Below are 23,233 nucleotides of genomic sequence, written 5' to 3' on the forward strand. Positions count from 1 at the left end.
TGGCCCTTCAGATCCCTGCTGTGTTTCCACTGCTTTGTCAGAGTCTGTGACTTTTGAGGGGGGGCCCTCGGTGGTGTCTTGCTTAGGATTCCCAGCTGGAGGATGCCCCGCTCAAGAATTGAGGGGGGGAAGATGCAGGCTCCTATTTACCTGCAGCCCCTACCCACTGTTGTAAGGCAGGGTCCCAACGCCCTCCACTCTCCAGGTCCTGTGGCCTGGGAGAGGAGCCTGGTGGGCGGGTGGGAGCTTGGACAGCTCCACCTCCCCTTGTGGGGTGCTGAGTCCTAGGGTCAGCTTGCTTGTCAGTCTCCAGTCAGAGGGCTGGGGGTTGAGCCCATTGGGTGGGTGGGAGTTGGGACAGCCCCGCCTCCCTTGGTGGCGTTCTGGGTCTTATGGGTAGCCCGCCTCTCAATCTCCATTCAATGGGCTGGGAGAGGGCGCTGTTGAGGGAAGGGACAAGTTTCTAAATTCCTTGCCCCCCTGCTCCCGCCAGTCTTTCTCGGGGCGGGGTGTTGGGGTCTGAGTTAAGTTCTATTGCTTGGCACCCGCTCCGCTTTCCCGATGTGTGTGGGGATGTGCTGTATTACTCACGCCTCTGAGTCCGTCTGAGGGTGCTCCACGGTGGTGGGGAGTCTTTCACTCCCCTCGGGGTCTCCGCTACCGCCTGTGTTCTGCGTCTGGGCTCCGCTGCTTGCTGTTCTGGTTCCGCGTCTGGGTTCCGCTGCTTCCACCGTTCGATGGCCCGGTTCTGTGCTGGTTTCTGCAGCCGTTGGGCTCCCAACCTGGCGCCCTCCACTGCAGCCGCTTTTCGTGGATTAGAGCCAGTGCCCGCCGCCGGTTTCCCCGCGTGGAGCCGGCACCCGCTCAAGCCGCTTTTCGCGGCTTGGTCCGGCACCAGCAGCCGCTTTCCGCGGCTTTCCGTGGCTTTGGGTGAGAGGTGGGGGAGGGGTCTTCGCGTTCCGAATTCTTTGAGAAAGTTGGATGTGAGGTTTATCTGCATTTCTTTTCCAGTTTGAGTCCTTCTCTGTTGCTTTTTGAGTTTGTTGTTGTGGATTTCTTTAGGTCGTTGGCTCGTGGGACTCCCTGGCTCTCTCTTTGTGTCAGAGAAAGCTAGGCAGCGTCCCTATTGTCTTGGTGCCATCTTCCTTCTCCGACAGGTTTCTTTTATTAGTTTTTTTCCTAAATTTGTCTCATGTTTACTGAGTATTTTTCTTTAGTGTAAGAATGTGACTTGTAGTTTTAAAAATCCAATTTGGATTATGCAACCTGGATAAATACTTGTTTGCACAAAAGTTAACAATCCCCACTCTCTGGCCTGCCTCCATGTCAACCTAACTGGTCTAATAGCCTATCTACAGAAGGCAACCATACCATATTATTTTTCCTCTAGTTTTAACTTTCCGATCCACCCCCATCACAACACCCCAAAAACCTTGCCCCTCAACACACACACACACAAAAGTGGTTAGATGCCACGAAGTAAGTGCCAATGCCTTAACCGTATGCGTGTTGTCAGGCCCAAGGATCTCTTCCATCCTTGTCAAGGGGAGTTCTAACCTTCTCTCCTTTCATACAACACAAATTTTCAAACTTTTGAGTTGTCTCTTTGATGTCTTCTTTCATCTAATTCATTTTTGTTCCTTTTTAAAATTTTTTCTTCCAGTATTCTAGCTTATTATGCATTGGCTCCTCACTCTGGGGTATTATGCTTGCTTATCATTTTCCTCAAGGGAAGCTGGCTTCACATCTGGCTCAACTTCAAGGTGACTGTCTGGCCTGCCAGCTTACCTACCTGCCTGCCTGCCTCCTTCCCTCCCTCCCTTCATTCTTTTCTTCCTCCATTCCTCCAGACTACCCTTCCTACTTATTTCTATCTTCCTTCCTTCTTTTCCTTCTCTTGTGGCTTATAGGAGAAAGAGTCTCATACGAGAATGAGGATGTACAAAAGCTCTGAAATGTGAGGATTATGGTTTGAAACAAGCCTAGGCAGGAAAGCCCATGAGACTTTTTTCTTCAATTAATCACCAAGATATAGGAAGCAGTAGAGCTCTAGTAATAAACAAAATACATTAAGTTCAAAAACACCAGTGCCACTCTCTAAAACAGATTTCACGTATTTTCCCAGTCTGGCTTCAAATAATGATCCTCAAATTTCAGCAGTCTAAGTAGGTAGGATTACAGGTGTGAGCCATGATTGAATTTTCTTTATTTGGTTCTTTTCTTTCATATTTTTCAACTATTTTCATTGTAATTAATTGAAGGGTTACATTTTATTCACCATATAGAAGGTGCATTATTTCACATACATTGATAGTCTTTCTCATGTCTTGATCCCCATTTCCCTTCCCCCACCCCAGCCCCTCATCTTGTTTTCCTCCCTTCCCTATCTGACTTCAAATAACCAAATATGCATATATACAATATATCAGATAAACAGATGGAATACTGTAACAATATGAGATCATAAAGGGACAACAAAAGAGATGTGAGATAACATAGTACATTAAGGACAACTATAACTCATTATATGACCTTTGTTTCTATATCCTGGAGGTCCTTTCATTTAGCATCATTCTATATGGCCTTATTCATCTAGGTTTTGTTCTGTTGTAAACCTGTGCTAGAAGAGCCCAAGGTTTCTATTGATTATGACAAATGAGGGAAACCATTGAGCCTATGTTCCTTTGAGTCTGGCTTACTTCACTTAATATGATTTTTTTTCTGTCTTTCCATTTCCTTACAAATGGAGCGACATTTTTCTTTCTGACTGCAGCTTAGAATTCCATTGTGTATAAATAACACATCTTGTTGATCCACTCATCAACTGAGGGGTATTTGTGTTGGTTCTATATCTTTGCTATGGTAAATAGTGCTGCAATGAACATCATTGGGCTAATGGATTTAGTATGTCCTTGTTTCTGGATGAGTGGGTAAATACCAAGTAGTGGAATTGCTGGGTCATAGGGGAGCTCTATGTTTAGTCTTCTGAGGAACCGCCATACTGCTTTCCATAGTAGTTAAATGAGTTTACACTCCCATCATCAACAAGTTTTTTTGTTTCTTTCTCTCTCTCTTTTTTTTTAATTTTAGTTCAGGTCTTTTAGCTTGATATTAGAGCCCAGCCACTGAAACACCATTTGTTTTTGTTGTTGTTTCTTTGATGATTTTGCTTGTATATGGCACTGTGGCTCAAGTGGTAGAGTGTTATTCTTGAACTGAAGAGCTCGGGGGTTGCTCCCACGCTCAGAGTTCATGCCCCATGCCCACCAAACAAAGTATACAATAAAAATGTATTTATAATAAAGAAAACTATTTTAAAAAATAACAGTCTTGTTTGTGGAGAAAGAGTAACCCTTCTGCACTGCTGGTGGGAATGTAAACTAGTACGTCCACTCTGGAAGGCAGTTTGGAGGTGGCTTAAAGAATTGAAAATAGAACTTCCCTTTGAGCCAGCCATACCACTCCTGGGCATCTATCCTGAGCATCATAACCCAGGATATAATAAGAACAATGGAATTCTACATAATCAACAATCCAGATAAAAAAATGGCATTTGCAGGGAAGTGGATGAAATTAGAGTGAATCATATTGAGTGAGATAAGTCAAGAGCAAATGAAAAATAAAGCTCAAGATATCCTTAATATGTGCATATTAAGTCCAAACATTACAAGAGCTATGACTCAATATTTGGGTACCCAAGGTCATGGACATGGTCTTGGAGATATAAACGTAACTACATAGGCATAAAAATCTATGATGGGCTATACACTCTATAGACATAATGTTTTATTATGTATATTAATATGTATCTATGGCATACAAGCCCTCAGCTTATTAATTATGTTCAAAAATCTAAGTGCCAGTGATTGTATATAGAGATTCCCTTCTGGAATACTTGTTTGTTAAAACATGACATTTGAAATATGATGTAAAAGTAAAGTTAATAAAATCTAAAAAATTTAAAGGAATTAAGTTAAAAGAGAAATAACATAAAAATTACTCAGGATTACCAACTTTGAAAGTATACCAAAGTTGAAAGACAAACAAAAGCTGGTATAAATAAGGGAAGAAAATATGAGACAATAAAAAAATAGTCTCACCAGGCATGGTGGCTCATGCCTATAATGCTAGCTATTCAGGAGGCTGAGATTGAGGTTCAAGGTTCAAAGCCAGCCTGGACAATACAAAGCTGACTCTTATCTCCAGTTAATCATTAGAAAATGGGAAGTAGGGCTATGGCTCAAGTGTAGGGTAGTAGCCTTGAGCTGAAGAGCTCAGGGACAGTGCCCAGGCCATAGTTCAAGCCCCATGACCCCCTCCTACCATAAAAAATAGCAGTTTCTACAATTTGGGTTATATGTCAACTACTGGCTTTGGCTCTTTTGATTCTTGTGCTAGGGCTTGAACTCTGGAAACAGGCATAGTTTTCCCACAAAGCTAGTAGCATTTACAATTCAAGGCAAAACTCTGTCAGAGACCAAGGAGTTAAACGGAACAAAGCAAAGACCCTCTAGCCTTGAGCAAATCGCATCTGGTTGAGTCATCTGCACAAAATACTTCTCGGAATAACCGCAGGTTGTCGCTTGGGATTAGCACAATGGCCAAAAGAACAGCCTGACCCACCCCTAACCTTGAGATTTCCCGTTCTTGTTATCACAAAAACTCTCCATCCTCCCCCTCTATACTCCCTTCCTTACACTCAGGGTATATAAACCCTGCTTTACTTTTAATAAATGAGACCTTGACACGACTCAGATTGTCTCTGTCTTTCTTTATGCGCCTGGTCTCCTTCCTCTCTTTCCCCCATCGGTTTTCTTCTTTTAGGAGGTGCCCCCTCGAGCCTCATGAATAGCTGAACCCGCGGGACGGGAGAAGTGGCGCCCAACGTGGGGCTCGAGGCACGGTGACCTACCGGACGGCGTGGAGAGCAGGGGACCCCGATTATATTAAGGTAGAGACGCCCACACTGCATCGCTCGTGCACCGTGGGAGAGTCTTGAGGTAAGTTCTGCCGTCCCATCAACCATGGGCAAAGCGTTATCAAAAGAGGTTTTATTCATAAAAGAAATGAAAGGATCACTTAGGGAGAGAGGAATAAGAGTTAAAAAGAAAGATTTGGTAAAATTCTTTTGTTTTGTTGAAAGAAAAATATGTCACTAAAACCTTATAAAAATATTTATCCTATTATTCCTAAGACTTCTCCTGATAATGGCAGGCTCAACCCCCCCTCTGAGGTGGAGCTAGAGGAGGAGACAGCTACACAGACTCCAGAGATAAGGGCCCTTCACTGGCCCACCCCTCCCCCCTATCCAGACACCTCTCTCCCGTCAGCCCCACCACAGGAAATGGTGAGATCATTCTCTGTTCCTCCGGAGGTGCAAGGTCTCCTTAAATCCAAAGACTCTCTCTTGAAACAAGTGACAGAATTAAAAAACGTGCTTCATTTAAAAAGAGAGTTAAGGGACCTCACTTTGCAAATTCACGATTTACAAATGGATCTTGTTGGGGAAGCCATGACTACCCCCCATGCCTCGGGTAACAAGCCCGCTAAAACACCCTCGGCCTCAAAGAGCCGCAATAATAGACTCAGATCCGGGGCGCAAACTGTTTCCCTCTCCTTCCCCGTAATTACTCGCTCTAACACTCAACCTCGGGAACAAGAGGGGGAGGGAGGAGAAGCGGGAGAGGAGGAGGCGGACACCACCAGAAGGCAGGAGGAGGGACAAAACCTAGATTCCTCTGCCTCCGAGGAGGAAGGGGGTGATCAGGAGGAGGCAAGGAGAGATTCTCAAATTACATATAGGAGATTGACGTTTAAACAAATTAAAGAACTACATTCGGCTGTTAAGAATTATGGAATTAACGCCCCTTTTACTTTAACAGTACTGGAGGGCCTCGGGGGTGAGGGACATTTATTGCCTCTTGAGTGGCACAAGATTGTACAGTCTGTTTTAACCAGGAGTCAATATCTAACCTGGAAAGCTGAATTTATAGATAAGGCAGAAAATCAAGCTATTACCAATAAAAAACATACACAAATGGCTTCATGGTCTTCTAATAAAATTTCACGGAGGGGCAAATTTGCCTCGGAGGAAAAACAACAAAAACTCCCTGCAGGAATATTAACCCAGACTGCTCAGGCTGCCCTGGCCGCCTGGAGAGCCGTGCCTGCTGCAGAAGCGGTTACTACCTCTCTTTCCAGGGTAGTACAAGGCAATAATGAACCATATTCTCAATTTGTTGCCAGACTGTTAGAAGCAGCTGAAAGAATATTAGGTGAGGTAGATACAAATAATATTATAGTTAGACAGTTGGCCATAGAAAATGCTAATGCAGCCTGTAAAGCTGCTTTAAGAGGCAAAACAAAGACCCTAGATTTAAATGGTATGATTAAAATTTGCAATGATGTGGATTCCTTTGCATAAAATGTCTACATCTATTAATGTGGCCATTGGAGCCATACTCCAAAACCAGACTCCACCTTCAGGAAAACTAGGACAAATATCTAGCCCTAAAAACTGTTTTAAATGTGGACAAATTGGACATTTTGCTAGAGAATGCCCTGGAACTATTAAACAACCCAACGTTCCTGGGACGATTCCCCTCCCCCTTCCCCCTGGCCTTTGTCCTAAATGCAAAAGAGGCCATCACTGGGCTAGAGAGTGCCGGTCCAAGACCGATATAAATGGCCAGCCTTTATCTGCGGTCTTGGGAAATGGGCTATGGGTCCCAGTAGGGCGCCCTACCTACCCACCACGACAACCAATGACCCCTCCCGCCCAAAATCTGCCTCTAATGCAAACATCGCTGACTCAGACTTGTTCCGAGCCACTGCAGGCAGCGCAGAACTGGAACTCTGTTCCTCCACCACCAGAATTATAACTCCAGAGTTATGGAATACTCCCATATTTGTTATAAAAAAGAAAAATGGGAGTTGGAGGTTACTGCAGGATCTAAGGGAAATTAATAAAACCATGGCACCCATGGGAGCCCTACAACCTGGACTGCCCTCTCCCACAGCTATCCCTAAAGGATTTTTTAAAATTGTAATAGATATAAAAGACTGTTTTTTTCTCCATTCCCCTCGATCCTGGAGATTGTAAAAGATTTGCCTTTTCCATACCCATGATAAACCATAAAGGCCCTAATCCCCGCTTTCAATGGCGAGTGTTGCCACAGGGTATGGCTAATTCTCCCACTCTTTGTCAAAAATTTGTGGCTCAATCCATAGACCCAATTCGTGTTCAATACCCTCATATATATATTATACATTATATGGATGACCTATTAATTACTGCCAAAGTAGAACTGGAGGCACATCAAGTGACTCAAAGAATAGTTATTGCTTTACAAGACAGAGGACTTTTTATCTCCCCAGAAAAAATTCAAACTTGCTATCCCTTCTTGTTCCTGGGTTTTCAATTAGAACCCTCTTTAATATATGCTCAAAAAATTCAAATCAAAAGGAATAAGCTAAATTGTCTAAATGATTTCCAAAAACTCCTTGGAGACATTAATTGGCTACGTCCTCACCTTAAATTAACAACAGGAGATCTCAAACCCCTGTTTAATGTAAGACCCCCGACTCAACGGGACGTCTACAGAAGGAGACTTGCACGCTGGAGCTTGGGGAAGGGGAGTATTTATGGGTAGCAAAAGCACGGTTACAGAAGCAGAAGCATGGTTACAGTGTAGGGATTGGTTAATTCAAATAAGGCTGGGGGTTTACTCTGGGCAGAAGTGGAATTTCCCTGTTTACACAATTCCAGTTCTAGGTGACCCTGACCGCGAACATCTTGCTGGTTATTTTTCAATTTCTTTTTATAGCTAAACACCAGCTGCTACACAAAATGGAGGCACTTCTGCTATCCCTGGTAATTACAGTTAAGGCTATACATTTCTCATTCCCCCATTTTCTTCTGGTTCCTTGAATGGAATCTTTCATTCAATGAAGACTGTCTCTTTATTTTTCACTTGCTGATATTACTGGGAAAGTATTAAGGCTTGAACCACCGATAATCGGTCTTTTACAAACTGGACTAATTTATTAAGAATACAAGGGCGAAAGGTGAGAATCAAAATGAGTATAATGAGTGGACCTGCTATGGTGGACAAGAGGGTTGCAAACCAAGGGAACTTATTGAACCAGCTCTCAAACCACCCTTGTTGGGAATGGAATTCCTTCTCTCTTTCTGCTAGTCTTTCCCTAAGTTTACTCATAGTTTCCCGTACAATTCCTGTCTGGTCTGCGTAAAAACAGCATTCCTCTTTTAATGCAGCACATAAACCACCATCTTTTAAGAAAAGTAGGTCTAAACCTCTTCTATTTTGTAGTACCACTTCAGACAGGGATGTTAAAGACTTTTCTAAGGCCGTAATAGACTTTTCAATAGCTTTTAAATCTGCATTCATAGCAATCTGTAAATCCATTAATTTGTCATTTTGAAGTAGGGCAGTGGTTCCGGTACTGATTCCAGCAGCTATTCCTCCGACTCCCAACAATAAGGCCAAGGTTAGGGTAACAGGTTCTCTTGGGTATCTTTTTTTATTCTCATACAGCTCCAGGATACTTTCTGAACTATGGTAGGTAATTCTAGGCCAGAGTTGGATTAAAACACAGAAATCTGAGGTCTTATTGAAAATACTAGATTGCACACAGGGAGTCAGGCCAGTGCTGCAGGCCCAGTAGGCTCCGTTGGGGGCCATGAGGTAATAAGAGCCCCCATCCACGGTTAAAGTTTGACTACAGAGCTCCTGATGGGACTTTGGTACCTGACCAAGACATATTCCCTTCCCTGATACTTCTGGAAGGGTTACTTTATAATTAGGGGAAGACTGGCAGCGGGCAGGTGCATCAGTTTGATTGGAAAAATTGGCAGTTAAAGCTAGTCCCTCGTAATACGTGGGATTGGAAACTAAACAGAGCCAGCAGTCCTTGGCTTGATCTGGTTTGGAGTAATTGAGGGCCTTATAAGCCCCTTTAACCAGTTCAATAAGTCTATCACCAGTCCTCAAATGATGGGATGAAGTAGTTGAGGGCGTCGAAGGGGAGGCTGAAGGTTTAGGTTTAGCGGGTTCTTTTGGGACAGATGGGTGACTAGGGGCTTTCTGGTCTGATAAGACTGGATTGGGCCCAACCGATAATGTTCGGGTTTCTATTTGGAGTTTGATTTTAAAAATAGCCCCCATATCATACCCTCGCTTGTACCAGCACAATCCCCATGTTCGACCTTCTGCCCATATACTCACAGGGATGGTTTTCCCTCTGCCCGAGAAGGTAATATTAAGAGGCATACAAGAGGCATTTTGTTTACAATTAATGGCCCAGGGGCGTCCTTTTTTAACAATAATCCAATCCTGGGAGGTGTGAATCCAATAAGCGTCCCCCGTGGTTACACAGTCCCAGGCTGCACAATAATAAGACTCCACTTGACCACACCTTGCTTGTTTATCCCGAGGACGGCCTTCCCGGGGGCACACATAAAATGCATTGGATGCCAGTTCTTCCCGTTTGTCAGGACTACAACATCCGAAGATGAGGCAGTTTGTTTGGGCAGTAGCCCAGGGATCAGGGCATTGGTCTTTGGGAAGGGTGGTTGAGGAATAAGTGCCTATATCCCATCCTCCTTCATCAATTCCAGCAACCAATTGACAAAAATCAGGAGTAAGGCTGGGCCACCAAGTGCCAGGAGTATGAATTTCGGTAGTTGACCAGACAACATCTCCTGTTTGGGATATTACTTGCCAAGTGATGGCTTTGGGAACATAGGGACTATCAGAAGCCAAAAGGAAAGGAAGTAGGCAAGAAAGGATTACAACCGAGAAAGTCTTATCTTTAAGGGGTTTGGGGTGCGCTGCAATTTCCATTCTGGGGTCTGATCGGTGGAATTGTCCTGATCCTGACAAGCCGCTTTCATGTGGGAAGCGTGGACCCAGGCAGCGATCCCGTCTACTTTGAGAGCAATGGGAGTTGTCAGCAGGACTGTGTATGGTCCTTTCCAGCGCGGTTCCAAATTCTTGGTTTGGTGTCGTCGCACCCACACGGAGTCTCCAATTTGGAAGGGATGTGGGACGATAGGCCTGTCCTGCTGCTCCCGATATGCCGCCGCCAGGGGTTTCCAGACTTCCTTCTGGACTATCTGAAGAGCCTGTAGATGGGCCTGGAGAGAGGGGCTATTAGCATAATCAGAAACATAAGGATGAAGGAAGTTTACAAGAGGTGGGGGTGCTCCATACATAATTTCAAAGGGTGTTAGCCCATGAGGGCCCGGTGTGTTCCGGGCCCTATACAAGGCTAAGGGGAGTAGGGACACCCAATCCTTTATGCCAGTTGCTATGGCTAATTTAATTAAAGTCTCCTTTATGGTTCTATTCATTCTTTCTACCTGTCCTGAACTCTGGGGTCTGTTTTCGATCCCTAGCACTTTCTCTTTCCTCCGCCTCCTTTCTTAGTCGCTCATCTCTTTCTTCCTGAGTCTCCCGCTTATTGTAAATATGCTCTGCTTCCCTGAGGAGTTCTTGGAGGGACAGGTTTTGCAAGTTATCATGTCTCTCCAGTTTCTTTCTAATGTCCGGTGCAGACTGCCATATGAAAGACATGGCAACATTAGTAGCCTGTCCAGGGTCCTCAAGGTCATATGGAGTGTACACTCGATATGCCTCCTTCAAACGCTCTAGAAAGGCTGCAGGAGACTCCTCACTTTTCTGGGTCACTTGCTTAACCTGAGCCAAATTGGTGGGGCGCCTGGAGGCCCCATGGAGACCCGCGATAAGCAACCGGCGATAAAGAATTAGATGGTTCCTACCTTCAGGAGCAGTAAAATCCCAATTAGGACGCTCTAGAGGAAAAGCAGCATTTATCTCATTGGGCAACTGGGTGGGGCGCCCATTGTCACCCGGTACATTTTTCCGGGCTTCCAGGAACACGCGTTGTCTCTCTTCCGATGTCAGCAACGCCTGCAGTAACTGTTGGCAATCATCCCAGGTGGGTTGGTGGGTCACTAAAATGGACTCAATCAGTGAGGTCAGTCTGGAAGGATCCTGACTGAAGGGGGGGTTGTTATTTTTCCAATTGTACAAGTCTGAGGCAGAAAAAGGCCAGTATTGCAACTGGTTATTGGCGCCCACCCTCAAGGGGAATGCCTGGGAAGACGAAGATACCTGATCGGTCTGGAGGTCGCGGCGCCCCCTCAATCTTCCTGCCACTGGGGAATGGATAGGGTCCCTGGGTGGGGGAACTTGCGGGAGTTCCTCTTCTACTTCCCGAGGGGGTGGGCCCTGCCCCTGGTAGGGAGGGGGTTCCTCTGTCCTGAGGTCCACTAAAATTCCCTCATCTGGGGGTAGGACCTTGGGCTGTTTCTCAAGTTTCTTTCGTTCTTCAGGAACGAGGGTTGGGTATAGGGAGGACCATGAAATAGGAGGAGGAGGAGGTGCTGGGGAAGGGTGAGGGGGAGAGGATAGGATAGGTGCGGAAGGGGTTACAGCAGACGTGAGTCCGGTAAGAAAAGGCTTTACCCAAGGGAGAGGGTCAGAAACTAAGGCCTCCCAGGTAACAATATAGGGGACCTGGTCCGGATGGCCATGGGGTCCAGGTTCCATTATTTTAGATTTGACCTGTAAAATAACAGACATGTCAAAAGTGCCATCTACTGGCCAGCCGACTTCAAAAGTTGGCCACTCAGAAGAACAGAGTCATCCATCTGTTTTTGCGGACTTCCACTGACAGATTGCTGGCCACGGTCCGCACATCCTTCCAATGCTGTAAAGTTAAACTTAAAGGGGTTGTCACAGTCTGTCCCATGTTAGTAGTCAGTTTAAGTCCCGTCACAATTAAGACAAGAAATAAAAATACACAACAGACAAAATACTTCACAATGCGGCTTCATTCCAAAACCGAAAGTGGACTGGTGTTTGGAAGAAACCCAGACGTTTCCCTTAGCAGCTGGACTAAAGAGTCCTCAGACTGGGGCGAAGCCCCAAAAAGAGAAACCGGACGGGTCAGAAATCTGACCCCAGATGCCTCAGGGACGTCTCCCAGGGCTGCGGTCGGGAGTCCGAGCTCGTCAGCTCCTCCACGGGTCCGCCAGAATACAGATTGACACGGCCGAGTCACAGATTTCAGAAATACTCTTAACATAAGACAAGACACACAAAAGACAACAGAAATTTGCTGGCCAGCTTACCTCCCGGAGGTGGGTCGGTGGTCCCTGGGTGGGGGTCTCCTATCCCGGACGAGCCCCCAATTGTAAGACCCCCGACTCAACGGGACGTCTACAGAAGGAGACCCTTCCCAAGGAACAACGAGACCACGCAGTCGGATGCAAACAGCAAGAGGTTTATTCGGGTACACTGGGGCCCGGGGCGACAAAGTCTCCTAGAAGACTTGCGCGCCGGAGCTTGGGGAAGGGGAGTATTTATGGGTAGCAAAAGCACGGTTACAGAAGCAGAAGCATGGTTACAGTGTAGGGATTGGTTAATTCAAATAAGGCTGGGGGTTTACTCTGGGCAGAAGCGGAATTTTCCTTTTTGGCTAGAAAAGGGCTTACGTGTCCTTCTTCTGGTCACAAGATGTTTTTCACATACTCCTTATCCTACTCCTTATCCTGGAATTTACCTGTTTACACAATTCCAGTTCTCGGTGACCCTGATGGCGAACATCTTGCTGGTTATTTTTCAATTTCTTTTTATAGCTAAACACCAGCTGCTACACAAAATGGAGGCACTTCTGCTATCCCTGGTAATTACAGTTAAGGCTATACATTTCTCATTTAATATTCTACAGGGAAATTCTGACCCTTCCTCCCCCAGAAAACTTACGCCCGAAGCTGAAAAAGCCCTAATAAAGTTAGAGGAGGCCATTACACAACAAAATATAGGTTACTTCAACCCCTCCTTGACCCTTTATTTAATCATTTTTGCCACAGAATTTACACCCACCGGTTTATTGTGGCAAAAAACCGTGCCCCTGTTATGGATTCATGCCTCCGCCTCTCAGTCCAAGGTACTCCCCTCCTACCCCTCTTTGGTCTCCCAACTTATTTTTCTGGGGCTCAAGACTTCTGTCAGATATTTTGGCAAGGATCCTGATATCATAATCACCCCTTACTCTAAGGAACAAATTAATTGGTTACAACAAAGACAAGATAATTGGGCTGTTTTATGCACTGGGTTCCAGGGTAGCTTTGATACTCACATGCCCAGCGACAGACTTATTCAATTCCTTAATATCACTCCTTTCGTTTTTCTAAAAAATACCTTAATAAAGCCCATCCCCAGTACTTTGAGCATCTTTATTGATGGTTCAAAAAATGGAAAAGCTTCATATGTTATTAATAATGTTTCCCACTTTGTAAATACTTCCTTTAAATCTGCTCAGTTAGTGGAATTATTTGCTGCGCTTTGTGTTTTTCGGTTATTAAAGACCCACCCTTTTAATCTGTTTTCGGATAGCCATTATGTTGTTAGAGCTTTACAAATTTTAGAAATGGTTCCGGTTATTCAGCCTACTACATCTACTTTTCAATTATTTTTTGAATTGCAAAAACTTATTAGACAACGTTCGTACCCTTTCTTTGTAGGACATATTCGTGCTCATTCTGGCCTACCTGGGCCAATAACTCGGGGCAATGAATTAGCTGACTTGGCAACCCAAATAGTTACCCTATCTCAAACAGTTAATCCGGTGACCCTTGCACAAGAGGCCCATGCTGTTCACCACCTTAATGCTCATACCCTGCGCTTAAAATTTAAAATTACTAGAGAACAGGCAAGACAAATTGTTAAAAACTGCAGAAATTGCCTAACCCTGCTCCCTGAACCCCATGTAGGTGTAAACCCTAGAGGGCTCATACCTGGACAACTTTGGCAGATGGATGTTACTCATGTCCCCTCCTTTGGAAGGTTAAAATATGTACATGTTACCATTGATACCTTTAGTGGATTTATTTGTGCCTCTGCTCATTTAGGGGAGGCCACAAAAGATGTTATAAACCATCTCCTATATGTTTTTTCTGTCATGGGACAACCCCAAACTATAAAGACGGACAATGGGCCCGGATATACCAGTCAAAAGTTCAAACAATTTTGCTCCCAAATGAGCATAAAACATATTACTGGAATCCCCTACAACCCCCAAGGACAAGGAATAGTGGAAAGGGCTCATCAGACTTTAAAAAACACCCTCATTAAACTTGCCTCACAAGAAACATTATATTCCCTTAAAGGAAACTATAAGACTTTGCTATTACATGCTCTCTTTGTTTTAAACTTTTTAACCCTTGATGCTAATGGCAAATCTGCTGCAGAACGCCTTTGGCATCCAACCACACAAACAGACTACGCCCAAGCCCTATGGAAAGACCCACTGACGGGAATATGGAACGGCCCTGACCCAGTCATTATCTGGGGAAAAGGATCAGCTTGCATTTATAATTCTAAAGAAGGGGGAGCTAGATGGTTGCCTGAAAGATTAATAAAACCATATAATAAACAATAAAGCCATATAATTAATTCCAGGGTGGCGCCTGAGAACAAAAATATTTTTCTTTTACAGGTCAACAACCATGATGATGAGGCCTTCCCCGTCATCACTCCACATGATGCTATTGACGGTGATGCTCTCTGGCAGAAGTTGTCCTCCAAAATCGACGAGGATTAGACTTACTTTTTCTACAGCTAGGAGGCTTATGCGCGGTTTTAAAGGAAAAATGCTGCGTATATGTAGATAGAACAGGACTTGTTAAGGATAGCTTAGAGAAAATTACAGCTAGCCTAGAAAAGCAAAAAAGAGAAAGGGAAAAACAAGAATCTTGGTATCAAAATTGGTTCTCCACATCTCCCTGGCTATCAACTCTTTTACCCTCCCTCTTGGGCCCCCTTGTGGGACTTCTCCTCCTAATTTCTTTTGGCCCTTGGGCTTTTCAGTGCCTTATGCGATTTATAAAAAATCAAATTGATTCTGCCTTTTCCAAAAACTCAATCTCGGTGCATTATCATCACTTAGAGGCTCAGGATGACCCTGTAGTGTCTGAAACAAGCACTCCCGAAAGAGGGCTCCAGTTTCATACACTTCTTGGCTGATAAACCCCAAGCGGCTAGAGAGCATCCAATGACGGGATTATTATGGAGCTTACCCTGGGTGGCACAACATACAGAGGCCGTCGAGGCCGGCTCAACAAGGCATGTTGCCAGGAGTAAGGGTCCCTCCATATAGCTTAAGACAGGGTGTTCTCTCCACCTATAGAGACCTTGTTCTTTAAAGGAAAGGGGGAATTGTCAGAGACCAAGGAGTTAAACGGAACAAAGCAAAGACCCTCTAGCCTTGAGCAAATCGCATCTGGTTGAGTCATCTGCACAAAATACTTCTCGGAATAACCGCAGGTTGTTGCTTGGGTTAGCACAACGGCCAAAAGAACAGCCTGACCCACCCCTAACCTTGAGATTTCCCGTTCTTGTTATCACAAAAACTCTCCATCCTCCCCCTCTATACTCCCTTCCTTACACTCAGGGTATATAAACCCTGCTTTACTTTTAATAAATGAGACCTTGACACGACTCAGATTGTCTCTGTCTTTCTTTATGCGCCTGGTCTCCTTCCTCTCTTTCCCCCATCGGTTTTCTTCTTTTAGGAGGAGCCTCCTCAGGCCTCATGAATAGCTGAACCCGCGGGTCGGGAAAAAACTCAACCTCTGAGTCCTTTCGTATTTTTCATTTAAAAAATAAAATGAAGGGCTGGGAGTTTGGCCTAGTGGTAGAGTGCTTGCTTAGCATGCACAAATACCCGGGTTCAATTCCTCGGTACCACATACATAGAAAAAAGCCGAAAATGGTGCTGAGGTTCAATTGGTAGAATTCTAGCATTGAGAAAGTCCAAGGACAGTGCTCAGGCCCTGAGCCCAAGCCCAAGACTGGCAAAAATAAATAAAATAAAATAAAATAAAATGAATATGATCATGAACTGTATTTTCCAACATTTATATGAGTTCTTTGCTCCTTTCTTTTTATTCATTTTTGTTCCTTTTCAAATTTTTTTCTTCCTTTTTTTTAAAACATATTCTAGCTTGTTGTTGTGGATTGGCAAAACTCCCTGAGGTGTTTTGCTTTGCTTTGCTTGGCTTTCTTTCCCTCAAGGCTAGCAGGTTTCAAATCTTCAGCCTGCCTACCTTTCTTCTTTCCTTCCTTCCTTCATTCCTTCCTCCATCCTCTCTTCCTTCCTTCTAGCCTTTCTTCCTTTTGTTGTACCCTAAGTTCGAGATCCCCTGAAAGACCATCAAAGACCAGGATCAATGCAAACCGCAAAGAGCCATTTATTATCAAGCTCGAGCTTGGTCTTCTGCGCCTGTGAAAGTCAGTGACACTTGGAGGCCCCGAGCACAGAGCCAGCACAGTTTTTACAGTACAGAACAAACAAGTCTGGGGGATTTCCATTTTCACAATATTATAGTTAATTAACCCTTACATTGATGGACTCCTTGACCCCTTATCTGCTTTATTAACTGTAAACATTTGTGAAGCACAGCTGCTGAATCAGGGACAAATTCCAGGTGTCTCCACTAAGTCCCCGAGCGAATAGCTGACAGCACTTTGTAATCCTTCCAGTAAGGGTTTAGGGGAAATCACCTCCCAACTATCTGCAAGATGGAGGTAGTTTTAATAAGATGGATTCTGACTTGTTACAGCTTCTCAGCTTCAGCTCTTTATTCTTAGCTAGAGCTCTTCATTCCCCCCTTTTAGTTTTGTACCCCAATGGGCCAATCCTGGCCCAGATGGTCCAGATGAATGCCTTCAGTGGTCAGAAGCCAGAGGGGGTGTGTCAAACAAGGCATGCTGGCATCAGCGCTTTTGACTGGCTGATAGGCGGTCTCCTCTTTACAGCTGCCAGGCTATCTTTTATTACTCCAGTATGGTTCACCCAAAAGCAATACCTCAAGGCGACACTCAAACCTCTAGGAGCAATATAGCTAGTCCTCTTTTGTTCTGGAGGACAACTTCAGCTAAGGACCCCAGTGAGTTCTCTGAAAGTCCAAAGTCCTCACACGCTGTCTCAACATAGGAGCGATGAGTCCAGTAGCTCTTTACTGGAAGCCATCTGGTGAACATGTTCCAAAACTGACTTGTGAGGCCTGTAAGAGCTGGATTGAATCACGGTTAACAGTGCCAGCTGAGATAACACTTGGCTGGGGGGGCCAACAATCGTTATCAGACTTGGTCAGATAGCATTCTTTGGTTTGGAGGAGCATACAGTATGTCCTCCTAGTTCTGCACCCAAGAAAACCCTCACAATTAGGAAATATACATCCTAGCATAGCAACTCCTCAGATGGGCACAAAGAATAGTTCCACATCAGTGTACCAATCCTGACCCTGTTTGTATTATGGTTAACTCAATTACATGCCAATTTTACTTATAATCTCCATTCTCAAGACATGTTCATACCATCTACTACATACAGGAACTCTCTAGGACTATTCTTCTGTTTCTTTAATGAACTTTTTTTCTCTTCTTTACTTGACTATAGCCCTGATTCATGTTCAGCACTGAATGGAAAATTACATGGGTTCATTGCAGTTGGATGCAAACACACAAAGATGTGCTTGGCACTTCCCTTTACCCATCCAGAGTCACCATGATGACTGCAAAACATTACTTAGGTGCAGTATCCTTACTTCCTTTTTTTTCTCTCTACTTTGTAGAGAGAGCTGAATTTCTCCCTGAGCTTTTCTCTCCCATAACTTTGTTAGGGGACTTTGAACTTAGCACACAGATAGAATGTCCCACCACCAAGGGTTTAGTTCCAGTCCTCTCAGGAATCTGCTGTGAGGTGGTGGAATCAGGCAGGACAGGTGGTAACAGTCTCATCTCTCAGCAGCTCCAATGGAATGCCATGCCTCCTGCTGGGTTGCCTGCACAGACTGGTTAGAGAAGCTTACCCTAAGGCCTGACTGTGGTGAAGTCTCCCAATGATTTCCTGGTTGTTTTTCCTGAGCACACTCATTTTTGCAGGCTGGCACCCCATTGGTTTTTAGGACCGTATAGGACTGAGATTCCAAAGTAATACCATGATGACAATTTTTAGTAACCAGATTTTCTTTAAATGAGGCTAGGATTCTCTAGACAGGTATAGAAGACTTGAACCTGTAGCCATTCCCCACAAATGCAGTCTCCACTCTTGTACATCTGTTACTACTCTTTTCCATACCTCTAATTTATCCTGTCTCATTTTCCAAAAATGACTCTGGTCCCTTCATCTTAAGGGGGCTGATGGGCGAAGATTCATCTTCTATAACTTCTTCACGCTGATTCAGGGGCGTTGTCTCTATACTTAGCTAAGGACCCTAAAAGCTTAGCCTATTTTACCAAGGAGTTGCCAGGATTACATTTTAGGAGCAATATTTTACGCTAAACTAGAGATCATATAAAACATTTAACAATTGCACAAACTTTTTCTTTGGCTACAACAATGTAATTTACTTAACACCCATTTGCAAAGGCATTTTTCTGATTGTCTGGGGAACTTAATCCCTTTGACCCCAACAATGCCTCAGTTACCTTTGTAGGCCTATATACAGTTCAATGGGGACACAGCCTAAGGTCCACTGACTTCTTTCCTGAATTTGTGGCTGGTGTTCAACCCAAATCTCACTCAGCTAGAGCTTTGAGCTAATGCGGGGTGGGGGGTGCAGGGGGCACGTCGGGATTTTAAACTACCCACTATTACAGATGCCTGACAAGTTCCTGCCCAGTGATGGAGTAAATGGACATGGACATTAGTAAGGCATGCTTACAAACTATTCTATGACCTCCTGACTCTGATTAATTTTGAATGGCTAAGCACAAGTGACTCTAGGATATGACACCATCTCTGCCACCCAAGCAGTGGCTTACTGCATCTGGATGCTTCATTGTCCCAGTAGTGTCTCTCCACACAGGGATAAACATCCCATTGGCATTTCACTTGGTTTGTTGCTGGACTTGAACTCAATTCCTGGGCACTGTCCCTAAACTCTCCAGCTCAAGGCTTGCACTCTGCCCCTTTGAGCTCCAAAGCAACTCTGCCCCTTCATTCTTCTGGAAGATTCGACACCAGTCTCAGAGGGACCTTGTTTTGCCCGGGCTGGCTCAAAACTGCAGCTTTCAGATCAATGAGTCCTACAAAAGGCCATGTTACTCCAATTAAAGCAACAAGTGGTCACTACAGAAATAGTCTCTAAGCATGATCTTACCTGGAACTTGGTAAGAGCGGAAGTTATATCTGAATAAGGATTGCTGTCCTTTTCCAAGGGCCTGTGGGAAATTGCTATAAAGTAATTTGCAAGAGCAAGATGAAATAGTAATTAAGCAATCATTTTGGTAGTCATAATTTTGTCCAGAAACGCATTTCTAATTTTCTTTAAAACTTTTACTGATATTTGCTTAAACACTTAACACTTTAGTGTTTATTTGCATTTAAAAAATCTTTAAGGACTCAAGAAACTCCCTTTGCCTCCAGACTTCCTTTTAGAAGAGGCATTTTTTTTCTTTTCTGCAGTTTAGATTACTGCCTAGAACTCCAACAACAGTTTAAACTCAAATAAATTGTTCCTCAAGGCAAGAACTATAAACATCATCAGTGCACCAAAAGTCCAGACATTTTCTAAAATACAGCCAATTGCGAAGTAGTATGAAACCAAATCATAAGGAGATAAACCTTCAAACATTCCTTTTAAAACCCTTTTTCCACTTTAATATATTTTAGGGGGCAGTTTAAGGAATACTAATCATATCACCCACATTTTACCATCAGATTTGCAGTGTCAGTCTACAAGGAAAAAGAGACAGGATGAAGATGGTCCACTGTGACCACCTGATAAGGTTTAGATGAACAGTCTTCTTTTACCAGGAATGGACCCTACATAAGGCCTGTCTCACCATGGGAAGACAGAGCTGCACCTTTGCAAGTTCACCTCTCACCCCCAAAGATAGGCTCACAGGACTATCCTAAGTTTTCCTGTCCTTTTCCTAGGCATTTGATTACCTAAACAATTTTAAAACACAGACAGGCAAAGTTTCTGACATTGATAAACAAATTCACACTTAAATATCTAATACATGTCTCCAAATTTATCTTAAAAAAATAAATTCCAAATTTCCCAGTGCCTCTGGGTTCAACAGGATACAATGATTACAATGTAAACAGCTCTGTGATTTACAATACCAGATTTTTTTCTCTTTAAAACAATGCAATAATCCTTTCAGACATTGGAAAACATTCAAACCTAATAATTTTCTTGAAGACTACAATTAGATTTATCCAATTGCCTCTTTTTAATTTTTTGAATATTTTTTACTGTAATTAATAAAAGGGTTACATGATATTTGCCAGATAGAGGGTGCATTAATTCGCATACACTGATACCCTTTCACATGTCTTGGTACCCATTACCCTCCCCCCAAACTCCCATCTTGATTTTCCACCCTTCCCTATCCAATTTCAAATAACCAAATACAAATATTTCCAATATATCAAATAACAAAGTGAGATACTGTAACAATATGAAATAACCAAGGGGCAGCAAAAGAGATAAGAGATAACATAGTACACTAAGGACAAAAATCATTCATTATATGGCTTTTGTTTCAATATCCGGGATTTTTATTCTGATATCTTCTATGACCTATTTGTGATTCAACAATGTGTTGTTCTATCTCCAAAAGTTACAGGGTTTTCATTGGCGGAGATGTGTGTTCAATTCCAATTTGATGCCTTCATGGTCTGAGAGCGTGCAGGGAATAATTTCAGTGTTTCTGAATCTGTGCAGGTTTGTTTTATGGCCTAAGATGTGATCTATTTTAGAGAATGTTCCATGTGCTGCTGAAAAAAATGCATATTGTGTTGTTGCTGGGTGGAATATTCTGCAGATGTATGTTAGATCTAGTTGGTCTATATAGTTGTTCAATTCTAAGGTTTCTCTGTTGAGGTTTTGCCTTGTTGATCTGTTCATAGGTGAGAGTGGTGTGTTAAAGTCACCAACAATCACTGTGTTTTGATCTATGTATGTTTTCAGTGGAAGTAAAGTTTCCTTGATGAAATTCGGAGCTTTCGTTGATGAAGTTCGGAGCTCCGGGATTGGGTGTGTAGATATTTAGGATCGTTATGTCTTCCTGGAGCAAAGATCCCTTTAGTAGTATGTAGTACCCTTCTTTGTCTTTTCTTACTAATTTTAGTTTGAAGTCTATTTTATCTGATATGAGGATGGCAACTCCAGCCTGTTTATGGGGGCCCTTAGCTTGATAGAGTTTATTCCAACCTCTCACTTTCAAAAGGTGATTGTTTTTTTGGGTAACATGTGTCTCTTGAAGACAGCAGAACGATGGCTCTTGCTTTTTGATCCAACTAGACACCCTATGCTGTTTAATTGGAGAGTTAAGTCCATTGATATTGAGAGGTAGGATTGAGAGATATTTATTAGTTCCTACCATTTTTAAAAGCTTTTATTAGGGCCTGTGTTTTGACAGTTTTTGTGGTCCTTACATGGTATGATGTTTAGGTGCCATTTCTTTCCCTATATTGCATTTATTTTGGTTTTCTATGTGTAGAACATCTCTGAGAATTTTCTGTACTATTGGTTTTGTTGCTACATATTGTTGCAGTTTTCCCTGTAATGGAATGTTTTTATTGTTCCCTCAGTTATGAATGAGAGCTTAGCTGGGTACAGGATTCTTGGTTGGTAGTTATTTGACTTAAGGGCATGACATATATGCCACCAGTCACTTCTTGCTTGCATGGTCTCTGCTGAGAAATCTGGGGTTATTCTGATTGGTTTGCCTTTATAGGTTACTGATCCCTTTTCCCTGGCTGCCTTTAGGATCCTTTCTTTGGTCTCTATTGATCCAGGTCGGATTACAATGTGGTGGTGGGATGTTCTTTTCTGGTCAGGTCTGTTTGGGGTTCTAAAAGCTTCTTGTATCTGGATGGGCTTGCCCTTCTGGATATTTGGGAAATTCTCTGAGATGATTCCCTGAAGTATATTTCCAGTACCATTGAACTCTTTCTCCAGACCCTCCTCAATACAAATTAGCATTAAATTAGGCTTCCTAATTGTACCTTGGACCTCCTGAAGCGCTCTCTCATATTTCCTATATTTGGATTGACTCATTTTCTGTTCTTTCTCTATAACAACAAATTATCTTCAGCCTCAGAAATTCTCTCTTCTGCATTGTCTAGCCTACTATCAAAGCTATCTACTTTATTTTCCACCTCCCTTGCTTCTAATTGTTCATTTTTGATGCCTTGCATCTCTTCTTTTAGATCGTGTATTGATTTCTTTAGTTCCTTGATTTCCATTTGAGTGGTTAGCTCAGTAGCTTTATTTTCTTTGGACATTTGCTGGAGTTTGATCACCTCTTTGTTTGTGGTTTCTATGAATTCATCCATTTTTCTTGAAAAACCTTTATTATGGCCTCCTTTATGGCTTCTCCTTTTTCACTTATCACCTTGTTTATGGTTTCCTCTTGTTCAGCTATGGCTTTCTCCCTTATCTCTTCCTTTATATTTTCACATTTTTCATTAATGATGTTTTTCAGTTGCATTTGTATAGCACTTGGAAGACTCTCCTCTAGGTTTGCCAGTGACTGTTCCATTGTCTGTTTATATTGGGTGGGGGATGTTATTCCTTGATTTGACATTTTTCTTGAGTTTCTTGTTCTGCCGATTTGAAAATGGGAGCAAGATTAATACTAAACACAACAGTGTTTCAGATATAACCAACCTAGACCTCTGTAACTGGCAGACACTAGATGTTCACAAGTTTTGATTGGTGTTATCACTCTTTCCTTTTGTGCACTTACAGACCAGTCTAATACAACCATTGATAACCAATTTATGACCAAAACAGTAAGCCTCTCAATCCTATCTCTATTGTATTTAAGTCCCTCTGGACCTAGAGTATCATTGAATACCTAGATATACAGTATTGCTCAATAGCCATCAAGTGTTGATCCATGCATTATAAGGGTTGAAAGTTGATGAGAGGACCAGAGATAGAAAAATAGTATGAGAGAGAACAGTGGAGGTAAAAGAGGAATAACGTAGGGGTGTAAGATTATTATAGCAATGAAGAAAATGTACAGTGTATGATAACTGACCTAAGTTGGTAAGCAGGTAGAGTATTTGAGTACAAAGTTTGGAAAGTATTAGATAAAACTTATGTGTTTCTGCATGACTAGTTCTCAGCCAAACCAGTGGCCTCACAGCGGGT

General features: G+C 43.2%; 1 non-coding gene across 1 annotated transcript; it reads right to left on the reverse strand.

Annotated features, from left to right (window-relative positions):
• Positions 1–1,453: 1,453 nt before the first annotated feature.
• LOC150039710 (U6atac minor spliceosomal RNA) lies at positions 1,454–1,579 on the reverse strand. The gene has a single exon (XR_016534255.1). It is a non-coding gene; the product is annotated as a U6atac minor spliceosomal RNA (small nuclear RNA).
• Between the last annotated feature and the right edge of the window lie 21,654 nt (positions 1,580–23,233).

This window comes from Megascapheus bottae, unplaced genomic scaffold (genome assembly GCF_031878675.1).
Source record: "Megascapheus bottae isolate mThoBot1 unplaced genomic scaffold, mThoBot2.hap1 HAP1_SCAFFOLD_204, whole genome shotgun sequence".
Lineage (NCBI taxonomy): Eukaryota > Metazoa > Chordata > Mammalia > Rodentia > Geomyidae > Megascapheus > Megascapheus bottae.